We start from the raw sequence: 15,154 nt of genomic DNA, 5'->3' as shown, positions 1-15,154 counted from the left end.
TTAGAGTTGTAGTAGAGATGGCAAAAGCCTTAAGACATGATAATGTCATACCATGTCTAATGAGATTGTTGTGTTCATTTCAGAAGACAAAAATTCCTCAAACTTTGCTTTCAGCTTTTTAAAAATATCAGTGGCTTACCTTACAATTTCCTTCAGGAATCTTGATTCAGCCCAATTAGAAACATTTTTCCCCCAAAGATGAAAGTAAACATTATCATGGTCATCTTCAACACTTAGAATTCTCTTTAACAATATTAGGGGACTCCTAAAGTCAGTTTTCAGGATCCTAAAAAATCTAATACAAACAGGACTTTGAGAGACCAAATTTTGTATCTTATTTAATTTCATTGTTTTATAGCTAAGTGAAATCAACTGTACAAGTTTAGTAGGTGAGAAGGAAAATTCCATAACAGGCATAGAGACAACATTTTTAAAACCTCTGCAGAATTAAAGTAGGATGGCTTCAGGACTGATTGATAATTGAAATAATTTAGTGTTTGACCAGTGGATGAAATAAAGGTTTGTTCTTTTTCTTGTCCCTTTCTCCTTTCCTGCATATAATTTTCTGTATTTTTTAGACTGAGCCTTTATAGAAATGTAAATGGATAGCTCACTTCACTGACTGCCTTTCTCCGAACTCTCCCATTTAAACCTTTCATTGGTTGCCATGTTTAAAAATCTACACTGTCCTGTATGTCTCTATATAATATTCATAGGTACATATGAAATAATGACTTTTATATCAGTTCAGATTAACAGGAGAATTCAAAAATTTATATTCTCATCATTCTTTCATCACTTGGAGAATATCTGTGGAAGAGCTTTTGTAATTATTACATGTGCTCTACTATGTCTGAAAGATACCTCAAAAGATGAGTAAGAAAAATGGCTGCCTTCCATCTACTTATGGTTCATTTGGGTAAGATTGTGAAAAAGTAGGTGAGGTCACATGGTTGCTCTTGAAGGCTAGGCTGTAGAATTTGGGGTTTTTTGTTTTGAATTTGTTTTAAAGGAATTATTACAAGTACATATTCTAGTATTTTTGTATGTCTATATGGATATACACACACACACATTTATAATAGAGACTGTTACCGTGTTACATAGCATTCATGTGGAAGTACAGATTAATTCTCCCCTCTTCACGCTGTGCACCTGTGTAGCCCATCTGTTCATCTATGGCTACTCAAGCTATTTTCAGGGCTTCTCACCTCAAACTGTCTAGGTGTCTGTTACACAGTGAAAGGTTGGGCTAGGTTTCAAAGCTCCTCCCAGCTTTAAAATTAGAGTTCTTGTGTCTGAGATATTTTGCTGTTCCCCATGGTGAGACAGTGGGCTTGGCTCTGTTTAGTACTTATTAGAAACAAAGTCCATACCAGCTGGTCATATGCCTTCTTTTGGGGATATGTAAATACATGTGGGTATTTGTCGACCTATATTCCCCTTTAACTTTGCAAAATGTGGTGTCTTTATTGGATAAGGCTTGGACATTCAACCCTTTTTGCAAATAGTATACTTATTTCAGCACAGGGAATCTGACTGCTGTTTGCTTTGTTAGTCACATAAGAAGCACTGTCTTGTCCAAAACAGATTGTAGAATCAGAATATTTGCTAGCCACACCCCACCCAATTGTGTATTTAAAAATATTTTTATTCTGGGAGTTTACTTGTAGCTGTTTGAAGTGACTAGTCTGTGGCTTTATGATGAAAACCCATTCCACTTAGAAAGCCATGCTCTCTAAACTCAGTAACCTAAGTGCATTTTTATAATATCAAATATGAATTTTTTTGCATATTTAGCATTTAGCTGCTCTAAGCTTGCCTGTTCATTTTCACTACCCAGGGTTAGTCATTAATTCACCAAATATTTTTTGAGTACCTCTAATGTGTCCGGCATGGAGATAAAAAGTGGGTGAATAATGTGCAGCCCCCACTTTACTGGGTTTGAACAGTGGTCTGCAGTCTTTGAGGGATGTGACACAGTTCCTTCAGTCTTCGGGGTTTGGTGATGTAGTGGTAGTTCCAAGCTTATATTGTAAAAAAGCTCTTCAGATGATCACAGTGCACTCCTAAGTTGGAATGTCTTGGTCTGATACTGTTGTATAACCACCTTGTTAATATTAGCTACATAGTTTTTTGTCATTTTTGTGCATATACTTTTTAACTTTATTGTGGAAAATTTTAGTCTTACATAGAAGTAAGATTAGTTACAGTGAGTGCCTAGGTACCCCTTGCCCAATTTAAACTAATCTCAACTCCCTGCCACTCAATCCCTCCGTTCACCATACCTCAAATTGTGGACAAATAGGGGCGCCTGGGTGGCTCAGTCAGTTGATTGTCTGCCTTCGGCTCAGGTCATGATCCCGGGGGTCCTAGGATCGAGCCCCATGCTCAGCGGGGAGTCTGCTTCTCCCTCTCCCTCTGCCCCTCCCTCCCTTCCCCGCTCATGCTCTCTCTCTTCTGCTCTCTCTCTCGCTGTCTCTCTCTCTCTAATAAATAAAATATGTAAGTGCATACATATGTACACATAAACATATAGAGATAAACCCGCATATACACAGTATGTGCATATATGTATATATAGGTACAGAACATATTCAGATGTTTTTATTGATTTACTGTTTGTTCAAATTAGGTTCATGAATTATCTGTAATTTATATGTTCCTGTTGATGTTTTCTCTCTGTGTCTCTTTATTTCCTTTGCAGTTTATTTGTTGAAAAACTGGGTCATCTGTTCTATACAATTTCCCACAATTTGGATTTTGTTGTCACTTAAAATACTTTTCTGTACCCTATATTTCCTGTAGATTGGTAGTTAGGTCTAGAGGTTTGATGTCCTTCAGGTTTGAGATGTACGTACAAATACTTTTTTAGCAAGTACACTTCTTTATAGACCGTGATATGTGGTACATTTCAATCAGTAGGCCCTTCATTGCTGGTTGTCTTTTGTGGTGTTGCTAGGCATTGATCATTACCTAGATTCATTATTTCATTGGAGGTTACAGAATGGTAGTATTTGAATTCTATCATTCTTCCTGTCTTTATTAGCTAGAATACTTCCATAAAAATAAACACTCCTTCATTAACTACTTGGTTACCTCGAAGTGCATAGAAAAAACAGGAGAATTGCCTTCATCAAGTGCAACCTAATTAGCTTATTTTCCTAGCATCCTCCAGAGGTGACCCCATGAGGTGTTTGAGAGTCATTATAAACTCATGGATTTAAACATATTTTATGTGTTTAAAATCCATGATAGTTATTACTATTATTGCTCAGATTTTTTCCCTGTCTTTGGTCAGCAATATACTGACCAATGTACTAAACTATACTAAAATTCCCAGTTCTCATGACAGTAACAGAGTTATTCACTTGCTTTGTCCCATAATACTCATAATTTCTCAGTAACAATACCAACATTCACACCACAATATTGAAAATAGTTTAAAATTATTTCTGCAGTTCTTTTAGTATTTCTACTAGAGCTACATAGTCAAATTACCATGCTTTTGAGTCAAAACAGCTCATAATGCTACCTACTCAATTCAGTGTTAGGTTTATTTGTTTCATCTTGCTTTCAATTTTTAAAAATGTTCTTTTTTTAAATTTAATTTTGTTTTATACTTTCCTGAAATACTTACGTTTCCAGTGGTATGCTGATAAATGTTTGACAACTGGCTTGGAGGTCGGGAGCTATGTTTGCTGATATTCATGATGTAATTCCTCCCACGGTGGCCAATTTCAGGCTACCAAGGTAAAGACAAGTGACTCACAAAATACCTGAACATTTATCAAGAGCCAGTGCAAGCCAGCTTCAGCTTATACTGCATATTTCTCAATTCAAATTTATAAAACCAGGAATATTCAGAGAAGCCTGGCTTCTATTACTGACCCGTCCACCCTGTTTCACTCTCCTTCTATAACCCTTTTTAGAATCTTTTTTGGTGGGGCACCTGGGTGGCTCAGCTGTTAAGCATCTGCCTTTGGCTCAGGTCTTGATCCCAGGGTCCCGCATCGGGCTCCCTGCTCAGCGGGGAGCCTGCTTCTCCCTCTCCCACTCCCCCTGCTTGCGTTCCTGCTCTCGTTCTCTCTCTCTCTGTGAAAATAAATAAATAAAATCTTTTAAAAAAATCTTTTTTGGTGTATACTTTTATTATTTTTTTAAAATAGATATTCATTCATATCCCCTTCTAACTTCTTAGATAAATGGCATAACAAAATACATACTATATGCTACCGTATTTTATGTAATAGTCTGTCTTGGAGATCATTGCATAGCATTATGTAAATATGGTCCACATTTCCTTTTTCCAGCTGCATAGTACTCCACTGTATGATTGTACTGCAGTTTTACAGTGATGGGCACATGTATTATTTCCTCTCTCTTGCCATTACAAATATTTCTACAGTGGATTACTTTGTATGTGTGTATTTTTTGGCCAGACTATCTTCAGAAGAGATTTTTAGAACTGGAAATCATAGGTCAAAAGGTAAATGCATCTGTAATTTTGTTACATGTCATTACACTCCATTGCATAGGTCTTGTGTCATTTCACATTTCCACCAGCAAAATATGAGTGTCTGTTTCCTTATAACATCACCAACAGGATATGTTGTTTAGATTTTGTTGCATTTTTAGATTTTTGCCCATTTTACAGGTGAAAACTGGAATTTTGGTCTAGTGGTGATTTTGATTCTTCTTACAAAGCATATGGTTGAGCATCTTTTCATGTAGTTAAGACTGTACTCCTAGCTCACTTTTCCTGGAAGTGTTCTCTATCTTAGGAATATAAACCTCTTTTCCATGGTAGAGTTTCCACATGTTCTTCCCAGTTTGTTGTTCATCTTTTTTGCTTATGAATGTTTTTTGGGGGGTTTTTTGGGGTTTTTTTGTTTTTTCTGTTTTAAAGATTTTTTATTTATTTGACAGAGAGAGACACAGTGAGAGAGGGAACACAAGCAGGGGGAGTGGGGGAGGGAGAAGCAGGCTTCCCGCAGAGCAGGGAGCCCGATGCGGGGCTCGATCCCAGGACCCTGGGATCACGACCTGAGCCGAAGGCAGATGCTTAATGACTGAGCCACCCAGGGGCCCCTGTTTTTTTTTGTTTTTAACATTCAGAATTTTCTTTTAAGATCTAAACACTTTTTTTGTTTTGTTTTAAAGATTTTATTTATTTATTTGTCAGAGAGAGAGAGGGCACAAGCAGGGGGATGCGCAGAGGCAGAGCAAGAAGGAGAAGCAGGCTCCCCACTGAGCAAGGAGCCGATGTAGGGCTCAACCCCAGGACCCTGGGATCATGACCCGAGCCAAAGGCAGATGCTTAACTAACTGAGCTCCCCAGGCATCCCAAGATCTATACACTTTTGATTTGGAATATTATTGTTCTTTCATAAATGCAGAGCTGAAAGGAACATGAGAGGTCATCTAGATCAATCATCTCATTCTTCAGAGGAGGAAACTGACTGCTGTGTTCTGCATGTCTCCTTCCCTAATGTCTAATTGAGTTAAATTTCTCAAGTGAGGAGCTGTTGACGAGAGAGCCCACTGAAAGAAAGCACGACCGTCTAAGCTAGTATGTTCATCTCCTCACCCAAGGAGGATACTGATTTTCCTGTGTCTCCCTAATCCTTCAGTCTTTTAGCAGTGGAAACGGGAAAGGTGCCCAGAAGTGTAGCTGGGGCACTGGGAGACCCACAGCATCCACCACCACCTCACAGTACCTCATTCCTCTTGAAAAGAATTTAAAAGAACATTTGTAGGTGCTATTACAGAGCCCAGGAGCTAAAAATGATCTATTTGTGTAAATAGTCTAATGTGGCTTGGTGGTTAGATACCTGCTGAGGGCTTGAAAGGAGAAATTCATGCATAAAAACAGGTGTTTATGAAACCCCTGAAACTTCAGGCCAGGTCAAGAAAAACAGAGTCATTTAAGGAGTTTGAACCAAGGGCTTTATATTCTATTTTCTATTACACATAAACTGCTACATTACTTAAGGAACTCAGTTTTGTGCCACAGGCACTTAAAGACATCACCATCTTTCCAAAGTAACCTGCTGAGTTAATAATATAGAGCGTCATGGCTCCTTGACCTCTGATCTTCTTGGCCACCCAAGAGGCTCTCAGCTATTCAAACACGTTCCTACTCTATTTACAAGTTCCGCTTTCACACGCAGCCTCTGCTAAGTTGGAAGGAGAAATTAGACAGCAAGTTAAAGTGTTGAAAATTACCATTTTTAATTGGGGAAGACACTTTCTATTTGAATCTTTTTACTCCCCTGCTTTCTATCATACTTTAAACAACTCCACGGTCACCAAGTACCTGTTGGTACAAAGTACCTGGAGGGTACCTGAGTACCTGTCATTACAAAGCAAGGTATCTGTGCATGGCAGCACAGACCATCAGGAACCCCACCCTTGAGACTGTTGCTCGTGCAGCTCTTTAACTTACTCATAGTAACAACTGCAATGCATTCCAGAGTTTTCAGTTTAAGTAATGCTGGACCCTACTCAGCCTTTGAGCAAACAACTTTGTTACCTGCCTAACAGACCTCTGCCCCTGACTGGGAGCTGATGCTAAGAGACTACTCTTGCTGCCGTCTCTGGCCCATCAGTTACCCTGGCCAGGTCACCTGGCCTCCTTATACCTGGTTTCCTCATCAGTGAAAGCCCTAACATCTGCTCACTTGCTTTCAGATTTTTTTTTTAAGATTTTATTTGAGAGAGAGCACGCACAGGAGAGAACCTGAGCAGCGGAGAGGGGCAGAGGGAGAGGGAGAAGCAGACTCCCTGCTGAGCAAGGAGCCTCACATGGGGCTCGATCCCAGGACCCTGGAATCTTGACCTGAGCCAAAGGCTTAACCAATTGAGCCACCCAGGTGCCCTCTTGCTTTCAGACTTTAAAGGTAATCACTATTTAGAGAAAATGTAGGAAATAGAAAAGAAAAGAAAATTTGTACACCATAGAGATATAAAGACTCTTAATAGTGGTGTTTTTCCCCCAGTGACCCTCTTGGTGCTAAAATTCTATCAATTATCTTTAATCACCCAAGAGTCGAAATAACTCTTGCCACTTCTGATGGACAGTAAGGCTGAAATGTAGACATGCTACCGTCCTATCCTGCTTTCTGTTATTTGTATTGGTTAGGAAACTTGGAAGGTGAGATAAGATGTATGTGATGTGGTGGAACAGTGCCTGGGAATGCTCAATAAATCCGAATGATGATGATGTCAAAGAAGTACATATCTTTGATTTATACTTGATTCCCTCTATAGCATCAGTCTTCTCCAATGGTTGTCAGACTTTTTTTGAGCCTCTACTGCGTGCCAGTTGCTAGGTTAGATGCTGCTAACTGCTAATGATGCTCTTAGTGTCATGGGGGAGACAGCAAACATAGCCTCTTACAGCCTTTGCTTTGGTTTCTTTTAGAATCTAGAATTCATGGGGCCCCTGGGTGGCTCAGTCAGTTAAGCGTCTGCCTTCTGCCCAGGTCATGATCCCGGGGTCCTGGGATCGAGCCCCACATCGGGCTCTCTGCTCAGCGGGGAGCCTGCTTCTCCCTCTCCCTCTGCCTGCCACTCTGCCTACTTGTGTTCATGCTGTCTCTCTCTCTCTTGTCAAAATGAATAAATAAAATCTTTAAAAAAATAAATAAAATTTAAAAAAAAAGAATCTAGAATTCACAGATTCTGGCATGAAAGGCAATCCAGGTTTCGGTCATCAAACTGTGTTCTCTCACCATACTCATTTCTGAATATAACTCCAGGACTTTGGGTCATTTATCATTGAGATGCCACTCTGTGCAGGTAGTGCTTGGTACAAAGCATGAACTTCATAAATATTTGTTGAATGCAGGGACTAAGAGCTTTAGGACACCAGATTTCAGTATTTATTGAGTGTGGGCATTTTGCCTCACACTTGTGGGCACCCAGAGGTGGGGCCTTTTGCACAGTGCTGGTTTGGGTCTGGGTCTTTTCAGTCCATGTCCTACTTTAAAATAACTCTGAATTCTTGCAAGAGGTCCCAGCATGAACAACTGCTTCCCACAACAGCTTGCACAAAAGATGTTAACTGTGGCTGCTGTCTGTCCAGTGATTCTGTCCAACCAAGAATTTCAGAGTTAGATTTTCCAAAGACAGTGTTTCTCAAGGTAACCATGACGGGTGTATAGAGTTTAGGGAGGGGTCCAGGACAGGGGCTGAGATGGAGAGAGAAAAAGGAGAGGAGCCTGGACTCTGGGGAATTTAAAGGGATTTCTTTAAATGTCTCAGAACCTGAATGTTAACAGTTTCAGAGCAACTTTTTATATATACATCGGTGCTTCATTTTCAAAATTTCCTCACTCATCCATACCCCATCTACTTGTGGATACATCAGTTCATTCAGCTCCTCACTATATTAGACATAGAATATTCTATGCCAGGGAATAAAAATGGGGTCATAGGCTACAGACAGTATTTATTGATTCTTTCCTTTCTCAAAAACTACCTGTTAGCACCTTGTCTTTTGAATGAAAATACATGACGTTTAAGGGGGGAGATTTTATTATTTGTAAAGAGAGTACTAGATGACATTATAGAACACTAGAGTTTGTAAGATGAAAAATTTGAGAATCACATTCAGCATCACTAAAAACTGAATTTTAAAGCTGCAAGAGACACTAATCTCAAATTAAGTACCAGAAACTGATATTTAAATTTTATTCATAGCAGCCTTAAACCCTTTTTTTTTTTTAAACCAACTTCATGTAAGTCCTCTAGATTACAACAAGAGAGCTATGGGTTATACTCCTTGTAGCAGCTCATGAAATAGGTACTGTTACTATCTCCACCTTTGGACATGAAAAATTGAGGCCCAGAGAAGGTAAGCATCTGAGCCAAGATCACAGGGAAGGTGATAGTGGAGTTACGGTTTTCTATGGATCTATGTTAAGGATTTATGAGGAATCCAGTGTAATTCTGCATATCTGACTATTTAATACACAACTACTGTGTGGGCTGTTCTTTGTCAAAAAAAAATTTTTTTTGTCAAAAATTTGTGTGCAAGTGTAGTTCTTCACTTGCTTTCCAGGTCATGATCTCAGATTGGTAGAAACTGTTTTTCAGTAATTCCATTTCATTCAGATTTTGCTAATTAAGAAACAGAAACTTCAATTAATGCTAATGGTGCTTATCCTGAAGAAATGTCAATATGCTTAATTCATAGCACATCATGGCCTTTTACAATGACTGTAAAGAAGAGTGGGTTTACCAAAAAATTCTCAGTGTTTTGGGAGACATTCCACTTCTTGCTAATATTTTAATCCTAACAATGGATAAACCACAGTAAAAGTTAAGAGATTATTTGTTCTGAAAAAAGAGATCCCATTTAAGAAAGCTTAATGTGGGATTCTCAACTTTGGAGAGTTTGATGATTTTTGGAAGGAAGAAAAAAGCTTTTTATAAGCTAATTTATAATTTGAATTCTCTTACTAATTTATATCTTAGTGACCTTTGACCTACTTTTTCAAAATGCTAGTATTTCTTTAGGATCAAAATAACTGGACTTTGAGCTCCTGATTAATTCCTATGTTTAATTCACTTCTGCCCTTCAAGTGGAAAATCTTGCCCCAAAAACCTTAAATACATTTAAAATTTAGTATTACCCAATTTTGAACTAGCACTAGCACACTATCAAAGAATCTTTTTTCCTCCAAATTTAGGTAAGTTCAGTATTATGTATAATATAGAAAGTTGTGTTCCAAAGTAAAGTTTCATTAGTATAACACCACTTCTTTGAGTTCATAGCAGTTTCATTAGTTAGAATTAGTTTTTAGACATAATTTCTAAGTGGAGTTGATCAGGTGGCATTAGCATCTATATTGGATTTTGCAAAACATGGCACTGACTTAAAAATACTAATGAGATACATCTAGAATTTCACTTTTGGATCCTCATATTTTTATAGAATTTTATAATTAGCACAAGTTAAAAATGACAGAGGATTGTCTTTTTTAAGATTTTATTTGAGAGGGAGAGAATGTGAGCCGCAGTGCGGGGGGAGAGGGAGAGAGAGAATCTCAAGCAGACTCCTCACTGAGCATGGAGCCTGACATGGGGATTGATCTCAGAACCCTGAGATCATGACCTGAGCCAAAACCAAGAGCCAGGGGCTTAGCTGACTAAGCCACCCAGGTGTCCCAGGATTGTTCTTAATTGCAACTATGATGTTAAGAGAATAAGAATAGATTCTTAGATTTTTTCCATTTTGCCTCCAGTCCTGCTTTTGGTTTTACTTCCCCTAAACCATAGTTTCTCATATTGGTAAATACTAGTTTTTAATTACTTTTGAATTTTGCAACCAGTAGGATTTATGTATTTGCAGACAACAAAAGCTTAAAAGCTTAATTTAGGAAAAGGCATATTGATCATATATGACAGATAAAATAATGCAGTTACAAAAGATAGATATATGCTTCCAGTATATAGCACAACTATAAAAAATGCAGATATAATGAGAAAAGAATTATTTGACAAAAAATTCTAGTAGGAGAATTTAGGAGAGAAACGTAGAGTTTTGTAGCCTATGGGAAACAACTGACCTTACTTATTACCAAATGTGGGTTTTGGGGGGTGAAAGCTCTCATTCTGTTAAGTAACAGTTCATGGATAATTAACTTAAAGGCTCAAAATTCTGTGTTATTTGGTACAAATGTTGGTTAAACTCGTGTAGATTTTAGGTAATAAAATTATTATGTTTAGGAGTGCCCAGGTGGCTCAGTCGGTTAAGCATTATTGATGCTTGATTTTGACTCAGGTCATGATCTCAGGGTCGTGGGATCAAGCCCAGGTGGGGCTCCTCACTCAACGGAGAGTCTGCTGAAGAGTCTCTCCCTCTCCCTCTGCCCCTCCACCTGCTCTCATGCATGCACACACCCTCTCTAAAATAAATAAATTATAAAAAATGAAAATTCTAAAAAATAAAATAAAGTTACGTTTAAATGATTCTATTTAAAAGCTGATTTCACAATAATATTGAAAAATATTGTATTTGAAAGCCATCTATTCTTAGATCTTATTTTACCCTTAATATTGATACAAAAATTCTTGAATATTTTAATGCCTATTATATGCTACAATGTAGCAGTACTGAACTGCTTTTAAAATGCACTTGACTGTGTTAATGCAGTGTTAATAAATTTATCAGAATTTTAAAAAACATCTCATCTGACAGTAAAGAGCACTTCCATATTTTTAAATTTAACCGTATAACACTTTAGGATCCGGTTCTTCAAGTCAGAAGTGTACTTGGGGACCATGTTTATGAGCTATGTGGTTCTTTAGATATTTCTTGGAAAGAAAGAGGGAAATAAGAATTCAACTTTGTTTTGCTTAAGAGATATAAATATTAAGTCATCTTCTTCACAGTAAGGGCCATTTGTATAAAAGTTATCTGTCTACAAGAGCCTAGTAAAGCACTTGAGTCTTCTGTTGGTCATTTTTAAATATCATTCTGTGGTTATCACTGTAATTAGATCTGATTCGACTTCACCTTCATATTGGGCTTGTATTTACTGACACATCTTCTGTGTGTTAGATACTTTACTTCTCTCATTGGACCCACAAGAACCTTATGTGATAGAAATTAGCTTTCTTATTTTGTGTGGAAGGATACAGAAGCCTGAGAGCTTGATGGAATTACACGGGTTCAACAAGCCAGTGGGTGGCAGAGCAGAGAGTTTGCATATCAGGTTCAAAGGCTACATTGGCATTTCCACAAGAGCATGCATGCTATCAGGTATTTTTAAATACTTTTCTTTTGTTTAATTTCCTATGATTGTTGCTGAAATCAGTCAACTCTTGCCCAGATTCCACCCCTTACACACTGTAGCTGAAATTCTAACAGAGCAGTACATTTGGCTAATATACTTTCTCAGAGTAGAAGCAACTCCTTTGCTCTTGTGGCTACATCGGGCCTCTCTCCCTCTTCTGCCTTCCATTGTTGCTTTCCATTGTTTTCAAGAACAAAGACCCCTTTTTATCAATATTTAAAATTGAGAAAGCTTTGAAACATACATAGTATACATGATTTTTTTAATACAAAAAGCAGTAATACGAACACAGTGAACATACATACACCTGCTACCCAGCTAAAGAAACGTCTATTACTACTGCTTTTGAGGCCGCTGTGCACACCTCGCTGATTGTGTTCCCTGAATTCCCTGTGTGGGTAACTCTGCTGAATTGGGTGTCTGTCATTCCCTCTGTCTCCAGAGAAAGTCTGCCCTCCCACATCCCGTGCCCAAAAACACACGGGTACATATCCCACAATGACTTTTGTTGTCACATTTTCAGATTATGCTTAAAGGTATTAGACTGTGTGTGTGTTTTGCAACTTGTTTTTTTGATATGACATTATGTTTTTGAGATCTATCTGTATTAATGTGTGTAGTAGTTGTTTATTCATTTTTCACTGCTATATACATCTTCCCATTATGAGTAATTAGAATTTATTTTTGTCCATTTGATGATGGATATTTTAGCTAAGTTTTATTTGTTTGCTGTTAAAATAATGCTGCTTTAAACATTTCTACACATGTTCCCTGGCTACCCACAAAAGAATTTTTCTAGTGAGTATTATCTAGAAGTGGAATACTGAATATACATATTTTCTGTTTTACTGGCAAATGCCAATTGTTTGCTAAAGCCATTTTATGTTCTACTAGTAGGGCATAAGAGTTACAACCACCTTGTATTATCTAAATTTTAAAGTTTGCCAATCAAGTTATAAATGCCATCCTATTAGATTTTTATTTATATATTCCTGATTTCTAATGAGGGCAAGCATAGTTTCATATATTTGTTGGTTGTTTGTGTTTACTCTTCTCTCAATGCCTGTTTATACCTTTGCTCATTTTTTATTGGGTTGTCTTTAATTTTTTAGCATTCCTTACATATTTTAGATATTAATTTTCATTAGTTATATGTGTTGCAGATACATGGCACCTTTTGTGTTACCTGAAGCTATCATCTAGCCAAGAAAGACTATTTTTAAAAATAATTCATTGAGACCCAGTAAGTTATTTATGTTACTCTTTTCCCAACTTCCCAGTGGGACTTCAAGGTGTTGTATATTCAAGAAAAGACTTGGCATCTCTGTGAAAGATGATGGAGAAAAATTTTTCTTTTGATGACTTTCCTTTCTCTAATAAAAGTAGATGATCGTTCCTTTTATAGAATTTGCAGTTCTAAGATCACTTGTAAAGGTTCTGTGTAAATCACTAACAGAAGTTTATGTTTAACATTTGAAATCAAGTAAAAGGTATATTTCTTCTTGTGCAGTAACTAGCATCACATTTTCTGGATTGGAGTCCTAATTATTTCAATAAGTGATTTTCTGAGAAAAACACTATAAATATGAGATGTTTCTAGTCTAGAAACTGTATAGGAATTACTTTTTCAGGAAAATTTTCAAGTTACTTGGATGAAAAGTCAAAAAAAATTTATTACCTCTTATTTTCATTTAATAGCTGATTTGTAGTACATGATGCAAATGGAATTGATGCTAGGATATTATTCCATTTTACTTTGACATTTGTACAACTTTTTGTGGGGGCTAAATGGATACTGTTTCTAAAATATGAAACTAATATTCCCAGGTGTTCTAATTTATTTTTAGAATTTGTGTGACCAATTTTAGTAATTTAAGTTTAAAAGACAATAATATTACGAACTCCATTTTATTAACACCATTTTTGGTTTTTTTAAACTTAAAAAAAGTTACCTGGCATATTCTTAGAAGAAAGTAGGGGTTGCATTGAGTTGAAAAAAAACATTTTTTTGATACCATAAAAACCAAAACCACATGCAACCTAATTTGGCTACTAAAAAAGCATCTCCTTAGTTTCAGGTTTCATATTTTATATTTAATGACATATTTTATATATCATCAATGCCAGTTTTATTGAAACTTATTTTTCACTCTTAAAACATTAAATGAGCTTGTAACTTGCTTCTAATAATTTTGTTGAAATTTGTTGGAATCTGAAAATAAACATGTACAGGAAGAGGAGATCTTTTATTTATAGTGTGTGGTAAAAATCAAGGTTTGTACTTATAGTTAAGAAATGTCTTTAGTGACCTAGGCATCTTGATAGAGTGGTAGTGATTCAAAGAGGTTCATGGAGTGGCTTGGAGTTCAGCAGGAAGGAATCGGTGAAATAAATTTATAGTGTTCTTCCATCCTTGAAAAATATAATTTGGCACTGCTTTTCTCATTTCTTCTCATTTTCATTAACTGCCTTCAGACAGCAGAAGATTGAAACTCCTGTATTTATCAGCTCTAAGAGAGATTTTTTTTTGTTGTAAAGGCCTTTTTTTTAAAGTCCCAGTCTTCATACGAGTCAGTCTGAATACATGGGAATCAAACAAATGCCCCCAAATATCTGGATTAACTGTTCTCTGTGTATTATGATGGGAAAATTTAGTGAATGAAAATGTAGATGTTATGATTTATATTTTATTTGGAAAAGGCTATGGATTTGTCATACACATTTTGCTATTACTATGAAATTCCTGGAGACAGGATTTTTATTCTTTTGAATAATTTTTAGGAGTAATAACAAAATACCTGATACTCATTAAATTTGTCTCTGTCATGGATAGTATTTGAAAGAGTGTTCACCAATATAGATAACATCAGAAGGAATAGTCGTATTACATTTTCCCACATTCTTATTTTCACTTTTTGGTTCAGAATGAATTAGTTCTACTACTTATAGATTTTTTTTTTCCCTGTGAAAACTGTCAACAAGTCACACTATCCTTGTTTAGCCATAGTTAAGGAATGGGAATGTGCCATTTTATTATGGCTATAAATTCGGCATTTTGCTGTGCTACGTATTTGGGTATTTGATTATATACATATTTTTAAAGAAAAGTTGATTTTATGGATAAGCCTAGGAAAGTATTTATTGAAAAAATTCATTTCATTATAAACAAATCAAGAAGAATTATTAAATGCCATTAATTACAACATGGCTGAATTTGTAATAGTGTTTGGTCATGATGTGTTTTCTGTATTAGATTTTAATCTACAACAATTCGTAAGATATTTTTAAAACTTTATAAAAATGTGTATGTGCATGGAATGTCTTAATCCTTCTTATAACGTGAGGAA

At 36.5% G+C, this 15,154-nt stretch overlaps 2 protein-coding genes across 7 annotated transcripts in view; one reads left to right on the top strand and one right to left on the bottom strand.

Moving 5' to 3' along the window:
- COL10A1 (collagen type X alpha 1 chain) overlaps nucleotides 1–15,154 on the bottom strand; it is a 156,180-nt gene that overhangs the window by 8,912 nt on the left and 132,114 nt on the right. The window lies entirely within an intron of this gene.
- Nucleotides 1–15,154, top strand: part of NT5DC1 (5'-nucleotidase domain containing 1) — a 145,087-nt gene that overhangs the window by 24,784 nt on the left and 105,149 nt on the right. The window lies entirely within an intron of this gene.

This window comes from Zalophus californianus, chromosome 7 (assembly GCF_009762305.2).
Source record: "Zalophus californianus isolate mZalCal1 chromosome 7, mZalCal1.pri.v2, whole genome shotgun sequence".
NCBI lineage: Eukaryota > Metazoa > Chordata > Mammalia > Carnivora > Otariidae > Zalophus > Zalophus californianus.
This window is presented reverse-complemented; position numbering and strand designations above follow the sequence as displayed.